This window comes from Heliangelus exortis, chromosome 1, assembly GCF_036169615.1.
Source record: "Heliangelus exortis chromosome 1, bHelExo1.hap1, whole genome shotgun sequence".
NCBI lineage: Eukaryota > Metazoa > Chordata > Aves > Apodiformes > Trochilidae > Heliangelus > Heliangelus exortis.
The window spans coordinates 29,050,370-29,077,409 of NC_092422.1; the positions used below are offsets into that span (position 1 = coordinate 29,050,370).

At 47.2% G+C, this 27,040-nt stretch overlaps 1 pseudogene; it reads left to right on the top strand.

Annotated features, from left to right (window-relative positions):
- The first annotated feature begins 442 nt into the window (after window positions 1–442).
- Window positions 443–26,176, top strand: LOC139791781 (uncharacterized; annotated as a pseudogene).
- Window positions 26,177–27,040: the final 864 nt, after the last annotated feature.

A 27,040-nucleotide genomic window follows, 5' to 3' on the forward strand; every position in this document is an offset into this window, starting at 1 on the left:
ATACAGTAAGTTTCAGTTGTACAGCATTTTACAGCCAAAGCTAATAGGGTTATTAATGAAATCACTGCTGCAATCTTTAGTACAGCCTTAGTGTGGACGAGGGTACCATCTGTGAGGTATGTGGTTGCTCAACTTTGGGTCTCTCTCAGCACAGACAGGCATAATGCCACTTTTTTAGCTATTTTAAGCTTTGGCATTTAAGCATTAGGTAGAATTCGTTTAAGAAAATCCCACCAAGGGGACTTGGGCATGCCCTTAATATCAGGTATTTGTTTAAGTGCTTTGTTGAACTGGAGCCTAGTAGATCCTCTTGAAAAGAAAGTGATTTTCAATCTAATAAGGTTATCTTAGTGTGAACATTTTAACTACATCAATCAATATGCCCGTCAGGAGTAAGTGACTAATGGGATTTCTCTTTTCTTTCTTTCTTTGTTACCAGAATGATGAATTGACTGCCTGTTGCTGAAGATTCTCATCTCCTTAATGCATTGCAGATATGCCTAATGGACACAAGCTGTCAGGGGCTGGCAGTAACCAGTCCCAACCAAAAATATTTCCCCCAGGGACTGGGTCATCAGATTCCAGCTCTGCTCTCACTGAGGAAAACGTGAAAAGGCTGGAAGAGGAATACATGACTTCTCAAAAAGACTTCAATAGGCAGAGAATACAGGATTACATTAAGCAGACTAATCTTCTGCTCTTCAACAAAGACACAGCTAAGAAAACCAGCACAGAGTTTTTCTGGGATGAAGACCCCGAAGGAGCCTCCTCACACTCTACTGCAAAGAGGAGTGAAAGTAGCAAAGAAGTTTGCTGGAAGACCTCTGAAGACATTTCGAGGAAGGATAAGCTATTAACAGGTATTTTTCAGCAGTCTGATAGAGGGAGAGAGAGAAATTAAGACAACTGTTGCTGATCTTCTCCATGTTTCTGTTTGCATATGGTAAACATGAGTCCCATGCATGGTCACCTAAATTGGTGATGGATTTTGAGGAGCAAGGTGTTCCTGCCCTTCCCTGCCTGCCATCAAGGGCTGCACTTGTGTAGACTGCTGGGCTGGTTTGTAACATCTTCTGGTCAAAATTGTTGAGCTGTGAAGACTTGGATCCCAACCATGGAGCTGGGCAGAGAGCTCATCACAAATGCCCCAGCTGGAAAAAAAAATGGGATTTTGCCAGTAATTTAAACAGATGCAGAGCTAAGATAGGGCAGAGCATATCAGAAAACTCACTCATCCATTTTAGGCATTCCTCCTGACTTTCTGAGGTGTTCAGAGTCCAAACACTGTGATTTATTTTTTTCTGGGGCAGAGCTGCTCTGTGGCATGTAAATGCCAGCCAATTAATGTTAGGCAATTATCTCTTATTAGCTATCTCAAGCTATGTTCACCTTTTCTTTTCAATATGTAGTCCCTGCTTTTAATAATATTTTACAGCTCATTAAGTAACCCAGCCATTGTTTGGAGGCAGGGACAAAAATATAGGCAGTCCAAGGAAAGGAGAGGCCTCTAAATTACATGAAACAAAATTTTTTATACACAGGGCAAGAGCTTGTCCCATCTTGGTTCTGGCTGCCTGTGGTGACACAGCCCATCTCCATCAGGATGTGGCATGTGGCTCTCTGCAGGACAGGGTCACAGCTGTCCCCTGCAAGTGGGTGAAGAAGGGACAAGTGACCCCATCAAAAGACACTGGGAAGTGACCACATGGAAGCCACAGGGAATTGCAATTTTCTTTTTGCAGCAGAGACTAGATCCCAAACTGGGGCCCAAGGGGAACAGCTTGGTCTTATCCTAAGTATAAACTGGGTTTTTAGAGGAAAGATTAGATTTTTTTTTTCATATTTCTTCTTAGAACACATTATGGGCATGTTTTCCAGCTGCTGGAGGTCAGTCCTTAGCCCAGCCTTGGCACAGCCAGAAAAGCCCAGCTGGCATGAAAGCACCAGGCTAATCCTTGAAGCAAAGGGTTATCTATTTCCTAGAGAATTCATGCCTTGTTCTTCCTGGGGGGTGGCCAACAGACATGTTTTCTGCTCACTTTTGCATTTTTCTTGATGCAAATTTGCCATCTCCCAAGAATGAGAAAAAATCAACTGTTTGCACACGTAAGGTTTATTTTTGAAGAGCTCTCCACATGGAAATCAAGTATTCTTAGCCAGGATGCACGTGAGCTGCATCCTTGAGGACAAATCTGCCCTGGCAAGAGGCTGAGGATCTGAAACAGCCACAAGTGACTGGAAGCAGATGCAAGCAGACACCTCTCTCACTGCTATCCCAGGCAATTGCTTGCTGGCTTTCCACATCACAATTTAAAATTCAGATGAAATACAAAGTTTCTTTCAGCAGAGGGCTAGTACACAAATAGATTTACCAATGAAAATCAAATAAATGGAACGACTCATTAGGGACATAGAGTGAGCAGTTAATACATCTTCAGGAATTTGTACAATGCAGTGATTCACAGGACTTCTTTGGCCTTTTTCAACCTCTTTTCACTGCTTTTTGTCTTTCTGAAGAGCTCTTTATACAATCTTCATTTTGATGTTTTTTTTGCCTCCCGGTCAATGCCATGCCTTTTTTTTTTTCCATGTCTCTTACTCTTCTACATTTTCTTTTCCACCATCTCCTCTGCTACCCCAATTGCCCTCTCTCAATCCCTCCATGTGCATGTTCTTTCCCCAGGCCTCTGCGTGCCCACAGGAACCTCTCCCCCCACCACCTTGTGCATATGCCTGCCCTAAATCTCTCCCTTTGTCCTCTCTGATTTTTTTTTTTTTTTTTAATATTTCCACTGGGGTTGTTGTCACTGAGATAGGTTCCAAAAGAGGGTGTTTATCTGATGGCAACTGATGCAGAGGGAATCAGCTTCAGTGGCTCCTGAATCCTGGAGGAGAAAGGTACTGCTCTGGCAGCAACCTCCCCAGGGCACTTGGTCTGTCTCTATGAGGTCTTGTGACCAAAACCCCCAGTTTTTGCCCCATCTTGAGGCATCATTCCACAGAGGGGCAGCCAAAGTCCCCTCATCCTGCTTCACCAGCATGAGCAGTGAAGGGGAAACATGTGTGGGAATGTGCCCTCCTAGAGAGTCAGTGAAATAAGGAGACCCAAGCTTCTTACAGATGAAACCTGAGTGGAAAGGCAAAGTAAATTAGATTGTAACTCTTGTCTCTTCCTCTGCAAACCCTGCCCTCGGTCTCCAGCAACTTTTTTTACAGCTTATTTTTGGGAGATTTTTCTTTGCTCTCCTGCAATTTATTACCCCATTAAAACCGATGGGGGAAAATGTTCCTTGTTAAGGTGGAAAGGTTTTATCTGAAATACGAAATAATAAAATGGCAAGAAATCTCAAGGTAAGGAGAAAACCCTGCTGCTCTATACGAAAAGAGGATTTCTTTTTTTAAAGAAAGCTTTTTCTCTCCTCTCCAGCACCAGCGACAGATTCCCCATCACCTCACCCCACTGGTTCTAAGCTGAAAGAATCCAAGTAAGGAGAATGATTGTTAACATTTTTCTATATAATTCAGTCACGTTAGGCTGTATTTATGCCATATGTGGGTGAGCAGCAGGAACACTTAACAACCAGAGATTTACAGTGCAACTGAGACATCCACAGCCTGGCAGCCGCTGCTGTCCCCCTGCTATTAATAAACTGGAAGTTATGTCTGTCCAAGTGGCTGCCTTTGGGTCCCTCAACATTTGCTGTGTTAAAATGGTTGCTTCCAGCCCCTGCAGAAGTTTTTGGTTTGGTTTTATATTTTCTTTTTTTTATTATTTTTTTATTGTTAGACAGATAAATCCCACGCAGCATCCCTCAAAGCAGATGCGATGTATAATTTTTATTTCACAGGCTCTTCCAGCTGGGGAGGAAAGGGAAGTCCAATTCCTCAGCCACAGTAAATCAGCACAATACCACCCTTCACACCACTGACACTGCTGCAGCGAGGCCGATTTACATCAGCCGGGGATGTAGCTCAATCTTGTCAGCTCTCCAATATAAACGTGAGATGTATCTAATCTTGAAGACACAGAGAAGGGGAGAGAAAAAGCAATTGAATAGACACTTTTGCTCAAGAGACAAATAAAGACCAAATTCCTCTGCAGCGTGCTTTAAGTGGCACTCAGTTCATTGCTAACATTCCTTATATGCAGATCTAAAGAGTGCCTTGGCTTTTTTCTTTAAAGATGTTGCCACGCACACTTTGCACCAAGGGGAATGGATATGAGCAGCTGTATAGGAGGGGAAAGCTTCTGTATCTCTACATGAACATGCAGCAAGGTGGTTTTTTCATTATAGAGTTCAAAGTTCATAATTTGCAGCCTGAGAGAGTGCAGGCTCTCTTTCTTCCCCACATTATGAAAATGTTATGGACTGAGGCAAAACTATAGGTTACTATATGGAGGGAAATCAGTCTTACAGTTTCCAGCCTAACAGAAAGTCACTGCGTAAATGCATGAAAAATGAGATTTTTCAACCCACTAGAGAGCTTTGTGACTTCCCCTGAGGTGCAGAACTACTGCTGCTGGAGCTGGAGGGGACCCAGCATCCCAGCTCTGCCCTAAGCTCTCCTCATGATTTGGGGTTCCTGCAGCCATGTGCCTGTGCATCACTGGGGTTGCACCCACCCCTCTCATGGGCAGGCAACTGCTCGGTCTTAGCACATGTCTTGTCCTGGAGAAAACACCAGCTTGATCCATGGAGCAGCCCAAATCACCAAGGAACCCCTAGCTCCCAGGAACAGGGCCTCCTGTGGCATTTGGGTCCAAGTTAACCTGCACATGGCCCTTTGCTCTGCCTCTCATGTGTAAGGCAGAGGTGATGGCCTCAGCAGAGCTCAGAGAGCAAAAATGCAATGAAGGCAGCAAAGCATCACTGCTCCCCCTAGTCCTCAAAGGTTTTCAGCAGCAGATGCATTAATTTGTACATGCTGTGCCCAGAATCCTTTAAAATTCATAGGTAACTAATAAAAAAGCAGTGATGTGTAAAGGCCTTGTTGAATTACTAATGCAGATAAACAACAACAACAAAAAATCAAAAGCCCTTCACTCAGAATCAGACTAAGTCAGGCCCCAATCACAGTGTGTTCAGCATGTTTTTTCTGTGCTTTTTTTTTATATATATCTGCCAAGGCCACAGCCATCTTTAAATTAGTATATCACAGGGGCAATCAAAAAATTCTCCCTGTGTTGCACACATAGAAGCATCTGGACACCTTGATAACTCTGTGGCACAGGCTGGGAATGATTTCATACCCTGCTAGACAACTTCAGGAGAAAAGAGAGAGTGGGAGGGGGTCAGGAAAGCCCCATTTATCCCCCTCCACCCTGCTGCCCTTATTTTTGTTGGTTCCTCTCTCCTCTCCACAAGCTGCAAGATCTAAAGCTCACAGCTTCTGAGCCAGAACTCGTTTAAGGTCACTGGTGGTACCTGCCCAAAATAGTGCCACAGAGCATCACTGGAAAGAACTGGGAAACCTTCTCTGCTCCTAAGCCCCACATCCCTCTTCCTTGCTGGCCATGAACACCTAAAGTCACCTTACCCAGTAGCATCTCTTCCCAGATGATGTGCAGGCAGCCCTCTTGCCTCCTGCTGCAGCAGAAGGGAGGACACTGAGGACACAATGATCCAGACGGAGTGGAGCTATTCAAAGGAGGCCCTGGCTGCCAGGAAGGATGGTGAGTTCATTTAAAGCAGCCTTGTCTCACATCCCAAGCACTCAAAATAGTAGAGGTTTTATAAATGTGGCTTTTGACATCAGTTAGGAAAAAAAAAAATGAAAAATACAAAGTTAGTTTTATTCAGCAGAAATGTTGATTTCAGTTGAAAGACTGACAAAGATAAATTTCTCTCATTACCAATATCCTAAGTTCTGTTCCCCTCTTATTATTATGGCACAGAATGCCTTATGGCATTTTCACTCAGACCCAGCTTTGCTTCATTTTCCGTATTATTAAGGATTTCATGTAGAAAAGACCCAGCTTTTTTCATTTTCCATACTATTAAGGGTTCCATGTAGAAACTGGCAAAAGGCAAACACTCAGCCCCCTACACGGAGCTGGTCAGACCCCAATAAAAGCCCAGGGGTAAGCCAAGGCCACACTCAGCACCTCACCTGATACCCCAGCAGCTGACAAGCATCAGCAAGAGTGCTCTGATCCTCTGCCAACCCAACCCACTCTGTCAAGGAGCAAAGATGAGCTGATTTTTCAGGGAGATGCCCCTTGCATTTGGACTTGGTCTCCATCACCACCCTAAGCCATGATGCTGGAGCTGAGGGATTGCACCTGGTGAGGGGGGAGGATGCCCAACAGGGCTCAGCATCCCCAGCCCACCCGGGGTCAGCATGGGTTGTCCCACTCAGCAGAGGAGATCACAGTGCAGAATGAAGGAACACTGCAGCTTTCAGCTTCTTCATCTTAACAGGCCTCCTCAGGTTGATGAATCCCTCTCACACTGCCCAGAGAGAGGGAGTGAACTTCACCTGAAGTTCATGAGCACTTTGTTGGTACTGTTACTGCCAGCAATGTTCCCCTCCTCTCTGCCTCCTGCAGTCACAAGTTTGTCCTTCCTTTTTGGCACCAGTAAGATGGGCTTCTGCAACCATCCAAGGTGACCTTTCAAGACCAGCATCTCCTTTTAGGCCAATGCAACTCCTTCATTTCCAGCCATTCAAGTTCAGAAGGACATCACATTGTCCAAGGCACATTAAACAAGTAAATGTTTTAGGGGATCCTGGCCCAAGGGTTTCTCTGTGAGAGAAGCACAAGGCTGTGCTTCCCTAGGCTGTGTGTCACTAGGCTGTCTCAGCCCATGAGGGTTTATGAAATGCTTAGCTAGCAAAACAAAAAGCATTAACTTCTTGGCTGCTGCTTTCTGCCAAAAGATAGGCAGGTTGTGCTTCAGTGCAGATGTCTTGGGGAAAAAAATGTGCAGTGCATTAGAGAGCTGTGACTCATAGAATAATTATCCTCGTTTCTCATAGATTATTAATAATTTAAACCCAATCTTGGTGTTATTGATCTATCATTGAATCAGAGATTTATTTCAGATCTGTAGTCACTGAAGTAGTAAATTTAATCCCCCCTTCCCCTCCCTTTCTTCCATCCACTAAACTCACTTTATAACTAAAACATGATGTTTAGGCTGTTTCGGTAATAGGAGAGCAGAAGAACAGCTCAGAGGTTGTGGGTGGCAGGAGCAGCCTTAAGCCCACAGAACACCAATGTGGGCAGCATTAAGGTTCTGATTTTAATACACATTGACCAAACCATCTTGTGTCTCAGAGATGCCAAAAGGACCAAATGCTGCCTGCTGGCATGTGCATCACAACCAAATCCTAAACCAGTTTTGCCCTTTTTCCTCTGGGTTTGCTTGCCTGTTCCCATAGCCAGCCATGAGTTTTGCATGCATCCCAGTTGTGGATCCCAGTCCTACTCTTTGTCTTCTGGAAACACAGATATGAGCAGGCAACACGTAGGCAGATGCAAGGCACATAAGCTCCTGAGCCCAGTCCTGCTCTTACTTTAAACTGACAAAAAACCTGAAGCAGCTGCCTGCGTGTCCCAGGAGTGCCATGAGTGTAAAATCAATTTAAGTGTGTGGAGGATCAAGCCTAGAAAACTGTAATGTGAAGACTCCTACAGCAGTGCTCATTTGGCTGTAACATGTGTCTGGTGCATTCACTAATATAAGCAGTAAACCTGGACTGTTCAGGGCAAGCAGGAATAGAAACCAGTATGCTTTATAGCTGTAAAGTGCCCAGAAGGGTGATTTTAGTAGGCAAATGAAATACACTTTTATTATACCAATTGTAGTATACAGCTGGGGTGGAAAAATGCGTTTGTGAATGTACCAACTCTTTCTCAGGTCTGAAAGAAAGCAACAAATGCACCCAAATGCCCTCCTGTTCTTTTCCATCTGTGTTAATGGATAGAAATAAAGATATTACCACCCCCTCCCAGCCCATCCTTGCTGTTGTCCTTAGGCCATGGAGTTGGAACCACAGCAAGTGGGGGTCTCTTGGCCAAGGTGGGGACTTCTGCAGCTATGGAAATGTGCAACAGGGCCAAGTTGTCCCAGCCTTCCTCTGAAAAGCAAACAAGATTCAGTGTAACCAGGCGGAGAGGATGCAATGGGAGATAAAGCACTCGTGTGCACTTGTGAGTGTGGGCTCTTAGCACATCTGACGCTTCTTGCCCAAGTGGAAAGCATCCCTAGAGGTGAACAGCAGGAAAACAAGGCACAACAAACTCAGTATAATAGTCACAAAGCTGGGGTTTCCTTGGTTTGATTTGTTTGGTTGGTTATTTGGGTTTTCGTTGGTTTTGGGATTTTTTTTAGGGGGGGGAGTTTGCTTTGCTTTGCTTTGATGTTCATTTTATATTAGCTAGACTTGGAATAAGCCCCATGAAATGCTATTTCACTGATCCTGCAGGACAAGGGATGGTGCCAGCAGTAACACATCAGGATGCAGGTGCTGGGGTGTTGTGGGGCTGTTGGGAGGGGAGCAAAGCCAAGGAAATCCACGTCTGGAAACACTGCTAGGTGGCTGGGTCCTTGTGAGGCTGGATCCCTCCTCACTGGGCTCTTCTCATCTGCAGCTCACAGCTCGTGTAAAGCTCAGGCTTGATGGCATTAAACCTTCCTCTTCTCTGAGGCCTGAGGGACTGCTTTGACCAGATTTCACCTGAAGGAGTGAATTCCTAGACGCTGGAAATCTCTTGCAGTGACAAAGCAGTGACCTCCTTTCCTCCCCTTCTTTGGTGAAGCAGGCAGAGCAAGAAATTGAAGGCATGGGCACCCATCACCAGTTCAGGTGTGTTTCGAGTACCCACCCTGCAGTGAGAGAAGTTTTGGTATCTCTCTGAGTAGATAACCCTTCCTCCCACAGTTCAGTTCTGCGCCAGGCAATTCAGGGGGTATTTTTAGTACTGATCATCCAAATAGAGAAAATGAGCATCACTTCAGGGTGTAGCCACCCACAATGTGTTATTTAGCATGTTTAGGTCTCATTGCACCCCTGTGAGGTGAGGAAATGCTTTTTCCTGCCCTTTTAAGAGTGCATAGGTAGAGACCTGTCTCCTTACTTCATCCCTCCTGAGCTGGGTGCCTTCTCCTTTGAATTGTTTGCTGGAGGTTTCTGTTCTTTGCTTTGCCATGGCCAGTGTCACCTCCCACTAGATCAGGTTGCTCAGAGCCTTGTCCAGCCTGGCCTTAAAAACTTCCAGGGATGGGGCTTCCACCACCTCTCTGGGCAACCTGTGCCAGTGTCTCACCACCCTCATGGTGAAGAACTTCTTCCTAACATCCAATCTAAATCTCCCCTCCTCTAGATTGAATCCATTCCCCCCAGTCCTATCACTACCTGACACCCTAAGAAGTCCCTCACCAGCTTTCCTGTAGCCCCATCAGATACTGGAAGGCTACAATAAGGTCTCCTCAGAGCCTTCTCCTCTCCAGACTGAATAACCCCAACTCTCTCAGTCTGTCCTCACAGCAGAGCTGCTCCAGCCCTCTGATCATCCTCATGGCCCCTCTCTGGACACACTCCAGCACATCCCTGTCTTTCTTGTAACAGGGGCTCCAGAACTGGATGCAGTATCCAGGTGGGGTCTCATGAGAGCAGAGCAGAGGGGGAGAATCAGCTCCCTGACCTGCTGGCCACACTTCTCTTGATGCAGCCAAGGATCCAGCTGGCTTTTTGGGCTGCAAGTGTACACTGATGGCTCCTGTTGAACTTCTCATCCACCAGCACCCCAAGTCCTTTTCCTCAGGGCTGCTCTCAAGCCAGTCACTGCCCAGCCTCTATCAGTGCTTGGGATTGCCTCAACCCAGATGCAGGACCTTGTACTTGGTCTTCTTGAATTTCATGAGGTTGGCATGGGCTCACCTCTCCAGCTTGTCAAGGTCCCTCTGGAGAGACCTTTTTTGCCAAAATACTAGGGATAATTTCTATGAAAGGGCCAAGTGGATGCCTGGGAGCACCACCCTTAAATCAAAGGGTTGCAGCCCTCTTCATTCCATGATCTTCCTCCTCATTTTCAGTGGGTTTTGGTTCTGCCACATCTCAGCTGGATGGGTATGGGATGTCAGAGACTGCAGGAAGCAAGAAAAAACAGGAGTTTGGAGACAAAAACAGTTGGGAAAGGGAATAAAAGAAAGAAAACTAGAAATCTGAGAAAGACAGCGAGACATAAAAAATTAGATGAGGAAAAAATATCAATAGCTGTGGGATGATGACGAATGAAAATCTAAGGAGAAGAGACCCCGAGAAAGAGAGGATAACAATAGGGGATAGGTGAGGGAGAAGGTGGAAAAGCAGAGGGAGAGACATTGAAATGGGATGTGGATATGACCTAAAAGCAAAGCTGAGAGGAGAAGAAATTCAGCAAAATCACAAAATGAAAACAGCAAAGTGAAGAAAGAGCAGCTGAGGAGATAAACTCAACAAGACAAAACTTCTGACTGTTCATTGAAAGCTTGGCAACAAAATACTGCAAAGTAACTTCCCTTTTCTTCTTCTGTCTGAATATCTGCAGTCCTCAGAGGAATCAAGCTGTGAGAGAGAGACCTGGGACTGCAGAGCATTTCTTCTCTGGCATAAAAAGTGTTCAATCTGGGGAGAAAAGAGGACAGAGAAGAAAGAATAAATTTTGCGCTTTTTTTTTCCTTTTTTTTTTTTTTTAGTTTTTTAGTTTTTTATCTTCACAACAAGCTTTGACACACTTTTGTTAGGCTGGAGAGAAATCAGTTAGTTTCCCAGAGCAGATACCAGAGAAGCAGAGGGGCACAGCTGTAGCATTACTGCCTGGACCACGCTCCCTTTGCTCACCCTGATCACTGGGGTGCAGGAACTTGAGACCTCCAGGAGGAGAATTCTTGGAAGCCCTGCTCTGTGTCTTCTGCTGTCGTGCAGCTCATCCCTCCACCCCTGCTTTTGCTTGTCAAGCATTTGTATAAATAGGATTAACATCTGCAGTTACACTTAGCTAGGCTGCAGATTACACAGGCTATCAAGCTTTGTGCCTCAGGGCATACACTGATTACCATCAGAGGGGGCAAAAATGAGTTTTTTCCAATAACAGAATATTGCATGATTGACTGGGGACATTACAGGGCAGAGTGGATTAGCCTTTGCCATCAGTATCAGTTATGTGTCATTACAGCATCAAAGCACCAGACGAGGGCGAGCAGCTCCCATCCAGGCAGTGCTGGAGGTGGCTGTGGCTGCAGGATTAGGGGATGGTTGGTAAACCTGGCACTGATTTCTCAACCTGCTTATCAAATGCTCCTCAGCAGAGCCCATCCACCCCTCCCCTGTCCTCTTATAGCCAGGTCCGACCCAAACAACGTCCCTCTGGCAGTGCTTTCCCCAGCTCTGAGCCCAACAGGACAGTTTGTACACCGCTGCCCATCAAGCAGCATCCTGCCACGTGGGGATTTTAGAGACCAAATTCACAGGTGGTCTCTCAGGGCTCCCCATCCCCACTTTGGACAGGTTGGAGAGTTGGGCTGATTCCAACAGGATGAGGTTCAACAAGGCCAAGTGCTGGGTCCTGCACTTTGGCCACAACAACCCCATGGGGAGCTCCAGGCTGGGCACAGAGTGGTTGGAGAGCAGCCAGATAGAGAGGGACCTGGGAGTCTGGATTGACAGGAAGCTGAACATGAGCCAGCAGTGTGCCCAGGTAGCCAAGAAGGCCAATGGCATCCTGGCCTGTATCAGGAACAGCGTGGCCAGCAGGTCCAGGGAAGTGATTCTGCCCCTGTACTCAGCGCTGGTGAGGCCACACCTCGAGTCCTGTGTCCAGTTCTGGTCCCCTCAGTTCAGAAAGAAGATTGAGGTCCTGGAGCAGGTCCAGAGAAGAGCAAGGAGGCTCTGAAGGGATCCAGCACAAGTCTTGTGGGGAAGGGCTGAGGGAGCTGGCAGTGTTCAGTCTGGAGAAGAGGAGGCTCAGAGGAGACCTCATCACTCTCTACAACTCCCTGAAAGGAGGTTGGAGCCAGGGGAGGTTGGTCTCTTTTCCCAGGCAGCTGCCAGTAAGACAAGAGGGCATGGACTTAAGCTCTGCCAGGGGACGTTTAGGTTGGATATTAGAAAGAATTTCTTTACAGAGAGGGTGATGAGGCATTGGAATGGGCTGCCCAGGGAAGTGGTGGATTCTCTGTCCCCAGAGATATTTAAAAAGAGACTGGATGTGGCACTCAGTGCCATGGTCTGGGAACCACAGTGGTAGTGGATCAAGGGTTGGACTTGATGATCTCTCAGGTCCCTTCCAACCCAGACGATTCTATGATTCTATGATTCTATTCTATGATTCCGATATTTTGCAGTCAGGGAGGAAGCTGTGGCTTACAAAAGGCCGTCCTGGGACATAGTGTGATGTATGAACAGCTTTGCCCAGCCTCAATTAAGGCCATCTCATTCCCTTCATCTTGGCAGCAAACGATTGTCCCGTTTGAATGAAAGTGCTTGAGCTGACAGAAAAATCTAAAATAAGAAATACAATTAGTGGTGAAACTTTTAATTCCCCTCTCCAAGCCATTGCTAAAATGTGTTAGTGCTTATTTATTGCAGAAGGCTTGACATTTAGACAGTTCCTTTTAATGCTAATGGGGTTGATTACCAGGTTGAATCCTCCTGCTTTGAGGAAATGGATGCTCAGTATTCAGGAGCTGCTAAGTTCCCCCTGCACAGAAATACCCACTTTCTTTCTTCACAAGAAATATGTATTATTCAGCAAAAAAAACATTAAAATAAGGCCATCGAGGGAGTAAGGAAGTTGTGCTGGGAACTGGTGTTTGCCCTGGCTTGGCTGTGGGGCTGGGGGACACGCTAGGGGTGGTAGGACCCCTGTCCAGTGATGGGTGGGGAGACCCAAAGAGGAGGAAGAGTGGGTGACAGTGGCTGCCACAGAATGGAAGGAAGGGGAAGGGGAAATAGAAGGGGAAGTGGTAGGAGGAGCATGGAAGGAGATGGAGATAGAAATGGAGATTGAGATGGAGATGGAAATAGAGATGGAGATGGCAAGGGAGAGGGAGAGGGAGCCCCCTCCCTAAGAGCTGGGCTTTCTTGCCCTTACTCACAATTCACACTCTACTATCAAGACTCTCACCTTCCTGTCCTGCAGAGCCAAACACAGCAGGGACTCCTTCCTAATGGAAATCTAAGAGCAAGAAATGTGGGTGGTTTGGTTTTGTTTTGGTTTTTTTTACCCATAACAGTCACTATCAGATTATTTGCTTCAGTGTGTGTAATGGAGCTTTTTGTGCTCCCTTTCCTGCAGATCAATCAACTGGGCAGATTGTCCTCCTGTTTCAACATTTACCATCACCACTCCTTTGGAGCTGCTGCAAAATAGCACACATGTCAATAAGAACAGAATTTGGCTTTGCATTTACTTTAAATTAGGCTTTATAGGTGAAAATGGTAACGTTTTCAGAAAATAAGCTTCACCTCCACCTTCCTGAGCTTTTCAATGTTGACAAGATGCTGCTCAGGTGATGCAGGAGCCTCCAGAAATAGAGTGGGCTCCTAAACACTGAGAGTGAGAAGCCAGCCTGGCTTTCTGAGCCTTGCCAATGGCTATCCCAGTGCAAGGAGATTGCTCTGGTCTGGGCAGCAGAGATACTTGAGCTCTGGAATTTCCCCCCAGGGTGTGATTACTCTGTAATAGCCACAATCCTTCATTCTCATTTCTAGCTGGAAAGGAGTTGCAAAGCAAGGCTCCTGGTTTGTATCCATCAACTGGGAAACAGCCAAGACATGGCTTTTGAGGCAATCTTGGAAAAGTGCACAGGCACACAAATGTCCCTGTCATTAAGGTGCTGAGCTTTCAGCCAGAAAAGCCACTTCTATATCTTGTCATTAGAGCACCCAAGTGTTTGTTTTTAATTTACATGGGGAAAACCTGAGTGAATCACTTAGGTTTGGACTGACTGTTCAAGCTACTGCTGTACATTTTCCTTTTTTTGTTTTTTTGCTCTCCCATCATTCACGACCATGAATCATAAGCAGAACAGGAGCATCTCCCTTTCAATGAAGCCTTGAAATAATAAAAGCCAAGGTGATCCAGATCAGGCTAAGGGAAGGTGACCTGACTGCCATAAAATCCCTGTCCTGAGACACAGCCACTGCCAGATCACATTTCCACCACAAGGTGAGATGTGCATGAGAGGTCTGTAGCACGGAGAGCTCCCCTTGGTCACCATCCATTTTCAGAATGACTTGGCCTCCAGATGGAGACCAGCAGAGAAGACTTGTCCATGCAGCAAAAGATGGACTGGACAGGCTTCCTCAGGTCCCAGACACAGGGATGGGAGGACATGGTGTGAGTCTGGATCCTTTTTGCTGTATGTCATCCATAGGGGATGGGCAGAACTCAGGTGGTTTGGAGCTTTCCCTTGGTCACTAAAGTGTGCTTCAGGGTTCCCACCACGAACCAGAGTCTTTCAGAGTAGGGTTACCCTATGAGAAAGGGTCCACGGCCTGAAGTGGCTGGAAAAGGGGATGCATCTCTCTGTGGGGCTTGGTGGAAGAGTTTTGAAGCTGAAAATCACACCTGGGCACACTCAGGCTGGAAAGCCACCAAGTAGCTCTGTCTCTGTGCTGCAGGGGCTGTGTCAGAAACTGTGGCAGGCAGCAGGACCAGACACCTCAGGCTACATTTAAGCTCCTTTGCCTTAGTGAGAGACATGGCCTGGTGTGAAATACAGGGCATAAGGATTACTGCAAAGGGTCAGCCCCACCTGTTCCTGCTCAAGCATCCTACCCTGGATGATACCCAGCAGGTGCTCAGGAAACAATACAAAATTAGAGCAATTTACAATACAAAATTTTTTTATATTCTTCCCAGAATACTCTCCATTTCCCAAGTGCTCTGTGAACTCAGGAACCTCCTGAACTGTAGATATCATCTCTGAATTTAATAGCCCTTGATGGATTCTTCTTCCATCGATTAGTTTGCACCCCGCTGAACCAACTCAGACTCCAAAGATCCACTGTGCCCTCTGTCAAGGAGTGCCACTGCTAAAAAATCTCTTTTGTTTGTTTTGAACTTGTCACTTGATAGTTTTCTTTGATGATCACTCCCTTCCTTTGAAGAGCACTGAATAATATGAACAGCTGCTCCCCAGCCATGCCACTCTTCACATCGCAAAACTCGGTCATATTTCTTCTTCAGGCTTTTTTTCCTCAGAGATAAAAAGTCTTAATCTATTCAGTCATTCCCTGAATGGAGGCCTTTTTATGCCTTTGATCCTCTTCAATTGCCTTTCTCCATAACTATTTCTTCTCTATCATATTTGAGATTGGTGAATCAGGACAGCACAATAGTATTCAAGGGATGGGGGCCCATGGATTTATACAGCAGCATAATGATTGCCTCTGTTTTGCTCTCTCCTCCCTTCCTAATAATTCCTAGCTCTCTGTTTGCTTTTCTGACTGCTACTGAGTGTTGAGCTGACATTTGCATAGAGCTATCTATTATAACCTGAAGATTTCTCTCCCAAGTGGAAATAGCCAGCTCAGAGCCCATTATTTTGTACGTAAAGCCAGGATTGTCTTTCCCCATGCACATGACTTTACATTCATCTACATCAGGTATCACCTGTGATTTTATTACCCTTTTATTCAGTGCCACAAGGGTCTTTCCACAACTCTTCACAGTCAATCTTTAGCCTCAGCCACCCTGAACACCATCAGCAAACTTCTCCTCTCCCTGCTCACTGCTATTTTGAGATTATTTATGAATATTTCAAAAGCATGGGACAGTGTTTAGGCTAATTTAGCAGCTTTCCCTCTCAGATTGGAAGTGCCAGCTGCCAAGGAGAGGGAAGAAAGGCAGTTTCCCAAGCTCTTGGGATGCCATGGAGATGAGCTGACATTTCTGGAAAGGGGTGGCACTGTGCCTGGCCAGCAGGTCTGCCTCTCCCTTTGCACAAATAGGTAAGGGGGTGATGCCAATAGCCACAATATGTGTCTGCCCCTCCATCAGATTGTATGGGACCAGTGGAAGGTGGATGGGGCTATGGTGGCCCTTTCTCCTGGGCCAAAGAAGTGTGCAGGAGTCCTGGGGTTCCAGAAGAGGTGGCAGAGGGAAAGCAATGGGAGGAAAAGCCTTTCTCTGAGGAAACCTCTGTTACACACAGTTATGAGATGTCACTTGGAACAAATAGCAGATCACTGGCAACTCTCCCTTGCAAAAAGCTGGGTGTGAGCCTCCTGAGCTTGCCCAAAGCTGCCCAAGCATGGAGTCAGATGAGGAACTGCTGTCCATGGGAGGAGAAGACAACAGGATTGCAATGGATGTCCACCTGGGAGAGGGGAGACCTAGTTGGGAAGGTAGAGAGAAGAAACAGGAATTCCCATGATGAGCACTTTTTCCTCACCAGACCAGACTGCTCAAAGCCCCATCCAACCTGGTCTTGAACACTTCCAGGGAGAGGGCAGCCACAACTTCTCTTGGTAATCTGTTCCAGTGTCTCACCATAAATAAAGAATTTCACTCTAATGTCTAATCTAAATCTATCCTCTAAATCAACCTTTATCCCTTGTTCATAAAAAGTCCCTCCACAGCTTTCCTGTAGGCTCCCTCCAGGTGCTGGAAGCCTCTTATGGGAACAGCCTAGACTGAAGCCTGATTTATTATTTTTTTAAATTAATGAATCTGGTGCTGAGGAGACCACCAGGACCAAAGAGTCTACAGAGGACAATTTTTGCTTCAGGTGAATCCTGATCAAACAGTGGAGAGCAGCCAGACAGAGAGGGAACTTGGAGTCTGGATTGACAGGAAGCTGAACATGAGCCAGCAGTGTGCCCAGGTAGCCAAGAAGGCCAATGGCATCCTGGCCTGTATCAGGAACAGCGTGGCCAGCAGGTCCAGGGAAGGGATTCTGCCCCTGTACTCAGCCCTGGTGAGGCCACACCTGGAGTCCTGTGTCCAGTTCTGGGCCCCTCAGTTCAGGAAGGAGATTGAGGTGCTGGAGCAGGTCCAAAGGAGGGCAACCAGGCTGGTGAAGGGACTCGAGCACAGATCCTCTGAGGAGAGGCTGAGGGAGCTGGGGCTGTTCAGCCTGGAGAAGAGGAGGCTCAGAGGAGACCTCATCACTCTCTACAACTCCCTGAAAGGAGGGGGTAGCCAGGGGGGGGTTGGTCTCTTTTCCCAGGCAACTCTCAGCAAGACAAGAGGGCACGGTCTCAAGTTGTGCTGGGGGAGGTTTAGGTTGGACATTAGAAAGAATTTCTTTACTGAGAGGGTGATCAAGCATTGGAATGGGCTGCCCCGGGAAGTGGTGGATTCTCCATCCCTGGAGATATTTAAAAAGAGACTGGATGTGGCACTCAGTGCCATGGGCTGGGAACTGCAGCGGTAGTGGATCAAGGGTTGGACTTGATGATCTCTGAGGTCCCTTCCAACCCAGCCAATTCTATGATATGACTCTATGATCCCATGATGCACTCTTTCCCTAAGATGATGTGAGCAGTGTCATTAGCCAACAAGTTGATCTTATTTTTAACTTCCCTTCTTTTTTGACCTTGGGTTGGATGAGGGCATCTTTGAGAGCTCCAGGGGAATGTTTCAGCAGTATCTGAGATTTGTTGCCTCTAAGTACCTCTCCTAGGGACCTGCTGTCGTTGCTGGGCTTGACCTGGAGCCAGAATCATGGCAGTTCCAGTGGTGCAAGAGAAGAAGCAGAGACTGCAGTGCTCTGTGCAGTAAAAAGAGCCATAATCCTAATTACGAGTGGCCAGGGACTTTCACAGTTTCTTAAAACACAGGTCAGCATAATTCCATGGCTAAAAGCCCTGCCATCTCCAGGCCATATATCCTCTGGCTGAGAAGAGTATCTAATGGTACAGAAAAGTCTTGCTAATTCATATCTAGTACATCTTTTGCTATAACTAAGTCTCAGTTGCACCTGGGCTGGACATTTGATTGCTGTAAGCAAGCAGAGCCCTTGCAACTCTTAGGAAAGCCATTCTGTTGCATCACAGAGTCTACCCCATCCTGGATAGATTGGATTTTTCGTTTCCACTTATTTTTCCTCAAAGCCAAGGATATAAAAATTCCTCAGTTCCTCCATCACAACCCCACCTCTCTTTTCCAAATAATCCATGACAAAAGGCTTGAAGAAACAAAGTTTCATCACTTTTTCCTCAACATAAAACTTCTAAAAATTTTTCAGGGGAAAAAAAAAAATCTTGTTCACATCCTAAAAAAATCCCAGCCAGCCAAACAAATACACCACCAGGCCAAAGGTTGCCCCTTTCAAAAAGAACTGACCCACATCACCACCTCCAGATGACCTACTGGAGCTGGACTGGGATTTTGTTGCAGAGCACTTAAGGGTGGGTATAGCCTGATGGATCTGTTGTTGTTACTCAGGCAGAGATTGGAAAGAGCTGGGTAGAGTCTGTGAGACTTTGAGAGTCCAGTCAAACACATTTAGATGTCTCTTATGAGATACAGAGGAGATTCTGGTTCAACAAAACACTGAAAGCTAAAGCTGATGGGACAAACCACCTTGTGGCTATTCAAAGGTGGACTCAATCAGGTGTTCATGGCTGAGGTGGAAAGCTGAGCCTGGCATCCCTGGGATGCTGACCTTGTGCAAAGGGTTTTTCATATGCAGCTTGGAGGCTGAACACCACCAGCCAGTGATCCTCACCCATCCTGAAGCCTCAGCCCCTGAGCTGCTCACTTCCACACCATTCATCTTTCTTTTAACCTCCAAACCAGGTTGTCCTATCCAAACTACCTAGCAAGGATGGATCCAGGCTCCTTAGCTAAGAATCACTTGGGAAGTGCTTCTGGTCCCAGGCCAGATCTCAATCCAATAATTAAACAGCACAGGCAAAAGCTTTGCAAGCTCCAGGCAGCCTTGAATTCAGTAGTAGGGATGTCAACACTGTGTCCAGCAAAGAATGGAGCAGGGGCTCACATCCCCAGGATGGATAAAGCCAAAAGAAAGTCAAATAGGGTCAAGGAACTGACTTTTGTGAGAATGGCAAAAGTAAAAAGTACATTGTATGGGTTTTGTCCCCACCTAAGGAAAGGGATCCCTGAGATGTTGCAGCATAAGCTCCTGTGGCTTATTAATCACAGAAGCCCAGCCTAAAAACAACCATGAAGGGCTTCACCAAACCTGGCAGTGGCTCAGCAGTGCCTGGGTGGTGGGATGAGGGCTGCCCAAGGGTCCTGGCACCTCAGCTTGAGGCAAGTGGCTACCAGGGCTCCCACCAGAAAGGCCACCACGGTGTCCCCTCCACTCCAGTTGACACGAGCAGTGGCTCCTCAGAGACCATCATCTCAACCCCAGTGGCCCTGGGAGCACAAGCAGAGATTGGGGGTGTCCCCAACCAGCCATGGGGGTGGACAGGACCCTCTGCCAGCTCAGCCCCCTGCAGCACAGCTCTTCTCTTCCCTCCCTGACCTCTCCTCTCCCTTCCCAAACCAGAAAGTGCTGCAGTTTCTGCAGGCATGCAAGAAAATTACCTGTGATTTATCACACAATCAGTGATTTTTTTTTTTTTTTTTTTTTTACATAAAAGTATGTTATATTGCTCTTACAGGGGTAGCAAATCCTTCTGCCTGGGACTATCTGTCTTCTTAGCCTCATAAAAAGTCTGAAAAATGAAAACAGGAACAAAATTGTTGTTTTGTTGCTTTTTTTTTTTTGTTGCCCTCCATCCCTTATAAATGGAAAGTAATTCTTAGCTATCCTGCAGAGTCCTAACGTGCATCTTTGGGCTACAGATCAGTGCCAGGGTTATGGCTGGGGTCACCCACTCCACCTGTATGAAAAGCCTCCATGGGTGAGCCCCTCACTCAAGTCTTTGTGACAGACAAAACCCAAGCTCTGCCCCTTCCTGCACATCAGAATCAGCTGCTGCTGCTGCTGCTTTTAAAGCTGATGATAAAAGGTGACAAGCAAGGTCTGCCCACTGCCCCCCTCCCCAAGCTGTTCTCCATTCTTCCCGGAAAGGCAGGCAGTAATGCTGCTTATTCCTTGGAAAGCATTAAACTCAGCTCCCTTGTAATGCTGGGAGCTAAGCCCTTAGCAGAGAAATGTTTCTATTTTGCTTGTCAGGTCGTTGTGGGGATAAATTACTTGTGTGCCTGATGGAAAGAGGACTCTTGGCAAATCATATCATCAGAGGGCAGCTAATACCATAAAACAAGAAGAACTGAGCTTTGTGTGTGAAATCTGAAAACACAAAAGTGAAGGATGAGTTTTCCTCAGTTACTTAAAAGGCTCTAATTAAAAGCTAAGCAACTAAACAGAATAAAAACAGAGGGAAAAAAAAAGGCTAGGGGGAAAGCACACAGAATGATGGTCTGCTTTCCCAGTGCTCTGGGGCTGGTACTGGTGCATGGCTTGGGGTAGAACATCCCTGTCCTCCAATTCCAGGCAGGCACCCCCAAAATGCTTCCCCCCATCCCCCTGCCTGCTTCTCACCTCCTCAGTTTTGCTCCTGCAGCACTGCTGTTCTTCTGAGCCCATAAAACAGCATTATCCTGAGGGACAGATATTTTTTCTCCTCTTCCCAGCTGGAAGTGGTCATAGAATCACAGAATTGGCTGGGTTGGAAGGGACCTCAGAGATCATCAAGTCCAACCCTTGATCCACTCCCGCCGCAGTTCCCAGCCCATGGCACTGAGTGCCACATCCAGTCTCTTCTTAAATATCTCCAGGGATGGAGAATCCACCACTTCCCTGGGCAGCCCATTCCAATGTCTGATCACCCTCTCAGTAAAGAAATTCTTTCTAATGTCCAACCTAAACCTCCCCCGGCACAACTTGAGACCGTGCCCTCTTGTCTTGCTGAGAGTTGCCTGGGAAAAGAGACCAACCCCCCCCTGGCTACCCCCTCCTTTCAGGGACTTGTAGAGAGTGATGAGGTCTCCCCTGAGCCTCCTCTTCTCCAGGCTGAACAGCCCCAGCTCCCTCAGCCTCTCCTCATAGGATCTGTGCTGGAGTCCCTTCACCAGCCTGGTTGCCCTCCTTTGGACCTGCTCCAGGACCTCAATTTCCTTCCTGAAATGAGGGGCCCAGAACTGGACACACTGGTCAGGTTGAGTATCCAGCAGGTGCTCAGGTAAGAGGACAGCTGTGGGATTGCCCTGCCTGAATGGGGGTCACCATCACCTTCCTCACTTGAGGTGACCCACCTCAGCCTCTTGGGCTGGCTACCCACTCTTATAAGGAAATAAGGTCTACAGAGCTAGAGATGGTTGCCTTGGGGTTAGGGGGGAATGACCCAAGCGTCCACCACCCTTCACTTTTTTCTTCCAAGGAATGCTTTCTGTGAGCTTTCCATGGGCTCATCTTTCCTTGACCATTTCTCAGCTACCCATCAGGCAGCAAGGCCCTTCTCATCACATTCACCAAGGAAACCTTGTCCAGAGGTGATGCTGGGCTCAACTCAGCCCCAGCCCACCCTGCTGGCACCCCAGGGATATAAGACATGCCGAAAACACCTTCATTCTTTGTCCCACTTTTATTTGTCTCTATGACAATACATGAAATGAGGGAGTACATGAAAATGAGGGAGGTCAGTGCTGCAGCCCCCCAAGGTGGTGGTGGTGGCTTCTCACACTGTGCACCAAGGTACAGGCAGAATGCACAGTCTGAAGACACCTGGGCATCACCCTGTCAGTGACATCTATCCAGAGACCCTGATCTGATGATTGATCTTGGTCCAGGCTGGCCACGTGGTGTGGGTTTGGCCCCTTTACAGCACAAGACTGAGGGCTCATCTTCTTCACTAGTTCCTCACAGAAGCCCAGGTGGCCAAGCTGGGAAAACGTGGACCTATTATTATCTGCACAAGAGGGAAAAGCTCAACAGCTGGAGTTAGTTCACTTGAGGACAACATTGCTTTGGGTTTCTTTCTCAGCTTCAGTGAGTGCTCCTCACTAAAGAATGACTTAGGCAACCAGTTCACTGCAGTCTGACTTTGTAATCTGAGGTGACTGATGGCTTTAACAAAAACTGCTGGTGTCTGAGCCATCAGACACTAATTTTTGATACTCCACCCGCAGTCTCCAAAGTTTCCCTTCAGAAAGCCAGGAGCTGAGCGAATCAGTAAATCCCATCTCAATTTTACAAGTCCTCCCTGTGCTGAGACTAATTAACAGACATCTTAAATGTCTGTCTGGCTATTACAAATGATTTTAAATAGCTTTTGCAATAATGCTTCCATCAGACTCCTGCAGTCCTACCATTTGCCTGCAGACAAACCAGACTTTCATCCATCATACAGCAGCCAGATTTTTACAGCCCAGCACTGAGATGATCCCTACAGTGCTAAACCATCACTGACCCCATTATGGGGGTCTCCTGGCCCCACCAGACCACGTACTCCCCATAAGTGTTGGCCACTTATCAGCTTGCCACAGAACTGATGCAGGCTGCTATGAGCCTCCCAGGCTCTCCCACCAGCTGTAAATTCAGAGCAATGCTAAGGGACCACTCTGGTACCTATAAAAAGAAGGTGATGGCTTTGATGAGAAGAAAATACCAACAGCCTGTGGGTAGGATGTCTGTCCCACATAGGGACAGATTCAGGCTTGTCTGCAAATGGCATTGTAGAACAGCATAGAATTGGCTGGGTTGGAAGGGACCTCAGAGATCATCAAGTCCAACCCTTGATCCACTACCGCTGCAGTTCCCAGCCCATGGCACTGAGTGCCACATCCAGTCTCTTTTTAAGTATCTCCAGGGATGGAGAATCCACCACTTCCCGGGGCAGCCCATTACAATGCCTGATCACCCTCTCAGTAAAGAAATTCTTTCTAATGTCCAGCCTAAACCTCCCCTGGCACAACTTGAGACCGTGCCCTCTTGTCTTGCTGAGAGTTGCCTGGGAAAAGAGACCAACCCCCCCCTGGCTACCCCCTCCTTTCAGGGACTTGTAGAGAGTGATGAGGTCTCCCCTGAGCCTCCTCTTCTCCAGGCTGAACAGCCCCAGCTCCCTCAGCCTCTCCTCATAGGATCTGTGCTCGAGTCCCTTCACCAGCCTGGCTGCCCTCCTTTGGACCTGCTCCAGCACCTCAATCTCCTTCCTGAACTGAGGGGCCCAGAACTGGACACAGTACTCAAGGTGTGGCCTCACCAGTGCTGAGCACAGGGGCAGAATCCCTTCCCTGGACCTGCTGGCCACGCTGTTCCTGATACAGGCCAGGATGCCATTGGCCTTCTTGGCTACCTGGGCACACTGCTGGCTCATGTTCAGCTTCCTGTCAATCCAGACTCACAGCTGCAAAGTTAATTTTTTTTTCCCTGGTTTGTTTTTTTGGGGTTGGTTTTTTTTCCCCTGCATCTTCTGAGTTGCAGCACAAGGTAATGCTGGGGGGAGGCTGAGCTGTTCTCAGCTCAGTGAGAATCAACTTATTCACACTCAGGAGGGAAAAACTTCACATAGCGCACATTGTGAATGATAAAAACCCCCAATGTGCTGTGGGTGGGGGGATTTTCCAGAAGCCAGAGCATCCCACCCAGGGATGGGGACTGTTCGTACCTGGAGGTCATGAATATGGGTTGGTGTGTCCCACACACTGTCTCTCTCCTTTGTAGCTTGGCAAAGCCATTTCTTGCTCACACGGCCACACAGGGGACCTGTTTTTAGCATAGAGGTTGTCCGAGCAAAAAAATTACCTTGTGTGGGGACTTTCAGAAGATGTAGATGTGCAACAGGGAGAAGGGGATGCACACAGACACAGAGCCCACACTCTGCCTGAGGGTTTTCTTTGCCCTTTGAAGTCTCATTGCTCCCTCAGGGCCCAGCCAATTTCTGTAAGGTGCTTTTACTGTGGGACAAAAATTTTTACCAAAATTCAGTCCCTGACCTGATGCATCAGGTCCCAGCAGTGAGTCTTGAATAGCAAAAATAAGTTTGGTCCAACTGCAGACAAAGGTGGCATTTGGGACTTGGAAGTTGTTGGCTTTTGTTCCCAGGGCCTGACTGAGGTCTGCTTGGACCAAACAGGATTTGACCAGAAACACTGGAACCCACAGACACCACATTCACAGCCCTCCCTTTCAGTCCATCACCATGAAGATGAATGGCCACATCACCATTAAAATCTTGGCTTGGGATCAAATTGACTTATCCTACACCAGCCAGAGTAATCACACATAAGGTCCTGGTTCAAGGCAAGTGCTTGCTGTGGTTAAGTCCTGACCAGCCAGCTTCTACCTACCAGCTCCTTGGAGAACATGGAAACCACCCAGTAAAGGTAAAGTATATTCCCTGTTGATCATCCAAAAGAAAAAAAAAAACAAAACACTTAAAAAAAAGAACTCCCAAAATCTGCAAGTAATGAGGAGCAGCATCGTGTTGCTTCTGTGTAGAGCTTGGGGGCTGCTGCATGGGACAGGTCACAGATTTTCAGGTGGAAAAATCACTGTTCCATTCAAAAGCAAATTTCCTGCCTGTGTGAATCTTAATGAAATTCCCTTGTGAGAAAGCATTTAGATAAGACTGAAACGCTGTCACCTCAGGGTAAGAACAGCACATCTCACAAACTCATTTTAAACTTAGCTTCTTTTCAAAATATTTATACCAAGTGCCAATAAAAACACAAAAGCTCCCGATTTTATCTAAACAGCATTTCACTCACCAAGAAACAAGCATCTGGTGAGAAAAAGGGCAAAATCCTTTGGCATTTGTTGTCACTCAGGTTTCCCACCTTTCCCCCTGGAGGTGGGAATGCTGTTCTGGATGGGGCTCAGCACAGCCCTGGTGTGGCTGTCCAAGCCTATTGCTGTGCATCCCTGTCCTGCCCTGGGTGCAGACACAACGGGTCAGCTCTGAAATGAAGGTCACACATGACCAGGAGCTCATGCTGACACTTGGATGCTGGCTGGGTCCTCAGGATTAACGCTGCCTTCCCCCTTCAGGAGCAAACCAAATGTGGATAGCCCTTAGGACAATAGTCTATATTTGACCATATCTGTATTACTGATGGAAACAGACATCTGGAGGAGGTACTTAGAAAGCTGTCAGCAACACAAGGTCGGTATGTGGAACACTAAAGCACTGGAAACTGCTCTTCCATCACCCAAATTCAGGCTTCTTCTCAGGACCCATTGCTGCCTTAGGTAAAGAAGTCACCTTCCTTGCTCCACTCCTTCTGGGCTGCTCACTTAGAATCATAGAATTGGCTGGGTTGGAAGGGACCTCAGAGATCATCAAGTCCAACCCTTGATCCACTACCGCTGCAGTTACCAGCCCATGGCACTGAGTGCCACATCCAGTCTCTTCTTAAATATCTCCAGGGATGGAGAATCCACCACTTCCCAGGGCAGCCCATTCCAATGCCTGATCACCCTCTCAGTAAAGAAATTCTTTCTAATATCCAACCTAAACCTCCCCTGGCACAACTTGAGACCGTGCCCTCTTGTCTTGCTGAGAGTTGCCTGGGAAAAGAGACCAACACCCCCCTGGCTACCCCCTCCTTTCAGGGACTTGTAGAGAGTGATGAGGTCTCCTCTGAGCCTCCTCTTCTCCAGGCTGAACAGCCCCAGCTCCCTCAGCCTCTCCTCATAGGATCTGTGCTCGAGTCCCTTCACCAGCCTGGTTGCCCTCCTTTGGACCTGCTCCAGAACCTCGATATCCTTCCTGAACTGAGGGGCCCAGAACTGGACACAGGACTCGAGGTGTGGCCTCACCAGTGCTGAGCACAGGGGCAGAATCACTTCCTTGGACCTGCTGGCCACGCTGTTCCTGATACAGGCCAGGATGCCATTGGCCTTCTTGGCTACCTGGGCACACTGCTGGCTCATGTTCAGCTTCCTGTCAATCCAAACCACCAAGGGAAGCTGAAACTGGAAGTTTAGCTCCTTGTTCCCCTTGTAGGTGTGCTGGAATAGGATAACCCCAAAGGAAAGCTATAGGGTTGGTGTTCTCTATGGGCATGGAGGGAAAGGGCAACCCAGACATACAACATGAGTACAGAAGTTTGGGTTACAAGGGATGCTCTCCTGCTCAGCCTCCTTTCAGAAGGGTCCAACATTAACATTTTTCTCTTTGCACTGTGTTTCTTCCCAGTTGAAAGTCCCAGAGACAAATCACCTCTTTAAGTGCCCAGAAAGCAGAGGAGCTCTTCTTTCAGTCTAAAAAGACTGAGCTCAGGAGCCTGCTGTCCAAAATACAGACAGCGTTGCAATGATTTTGGCAGCCCCTCTCTCACTGATATCACTCCTTTTGTTTCATCATCTTCTATCTGCATGAAATACTGAAATGAAGATATTAGGACTCACACTCAGTAGTTACATCAGCATTTCAGATCAACATTTTCTTCAGGCAGGCAATGTCACTTTGCAGTGGAAACCAAGCTCCTTTTTTTTTTCTTCAAGTATTATCTTCCTGTACATCAAGTCCTTGCAACACCAAGCTCATCTCACCTAAAAGCATTAGATGGATTGTCAGATCTTCAGGGGGGTTACAGACTGAATGTGCTTCCTTCCTACAGCTGATAAACTGGACATGGGGAACATGTTGTATCAAGTGAGCCAGACACCAGTGCTGGTGAAGTGGTGGCAAATAGGACCACCTTGGGTACAGGGACAAAAGGTAATCAAAAGGAGGGGTCTCTTGGGTATCAGGGCTCCAGGGGGTGGTAGGTGGTACCCTAAGTCTCATTGCCAAGCAGCATGGTTGGCCACCACTGAAAGGGGCCAAATGATTCTTTTGGTTTGCTCAGGTCTTCACATCAATGATCTGATTTGATCAGTGGTTTGGTTTGGTTTCAGTGTTCAATGAGGATAAAAATCCATGAGGGTAGGAGAAAGCACCATTCACAGACACAAGGCTGAATCTCCCTGGAGCCACCACATGAACGGCCTCAGCTCACTCCAATGACATTGTCCAAGCCAGAGGGTGAAGGGAAGCTTCATGCTGACTTTACAGGGGACAAACCACAAGTCACTGGATGATGTGTTTCTAGAACACCAAGGCTGAGAAGAAGAGTGTGTGGAATAAGAAAGGTGCTAGATGTGTCTGTAACCATGCAACAAGAACAGCTTTCAAATAC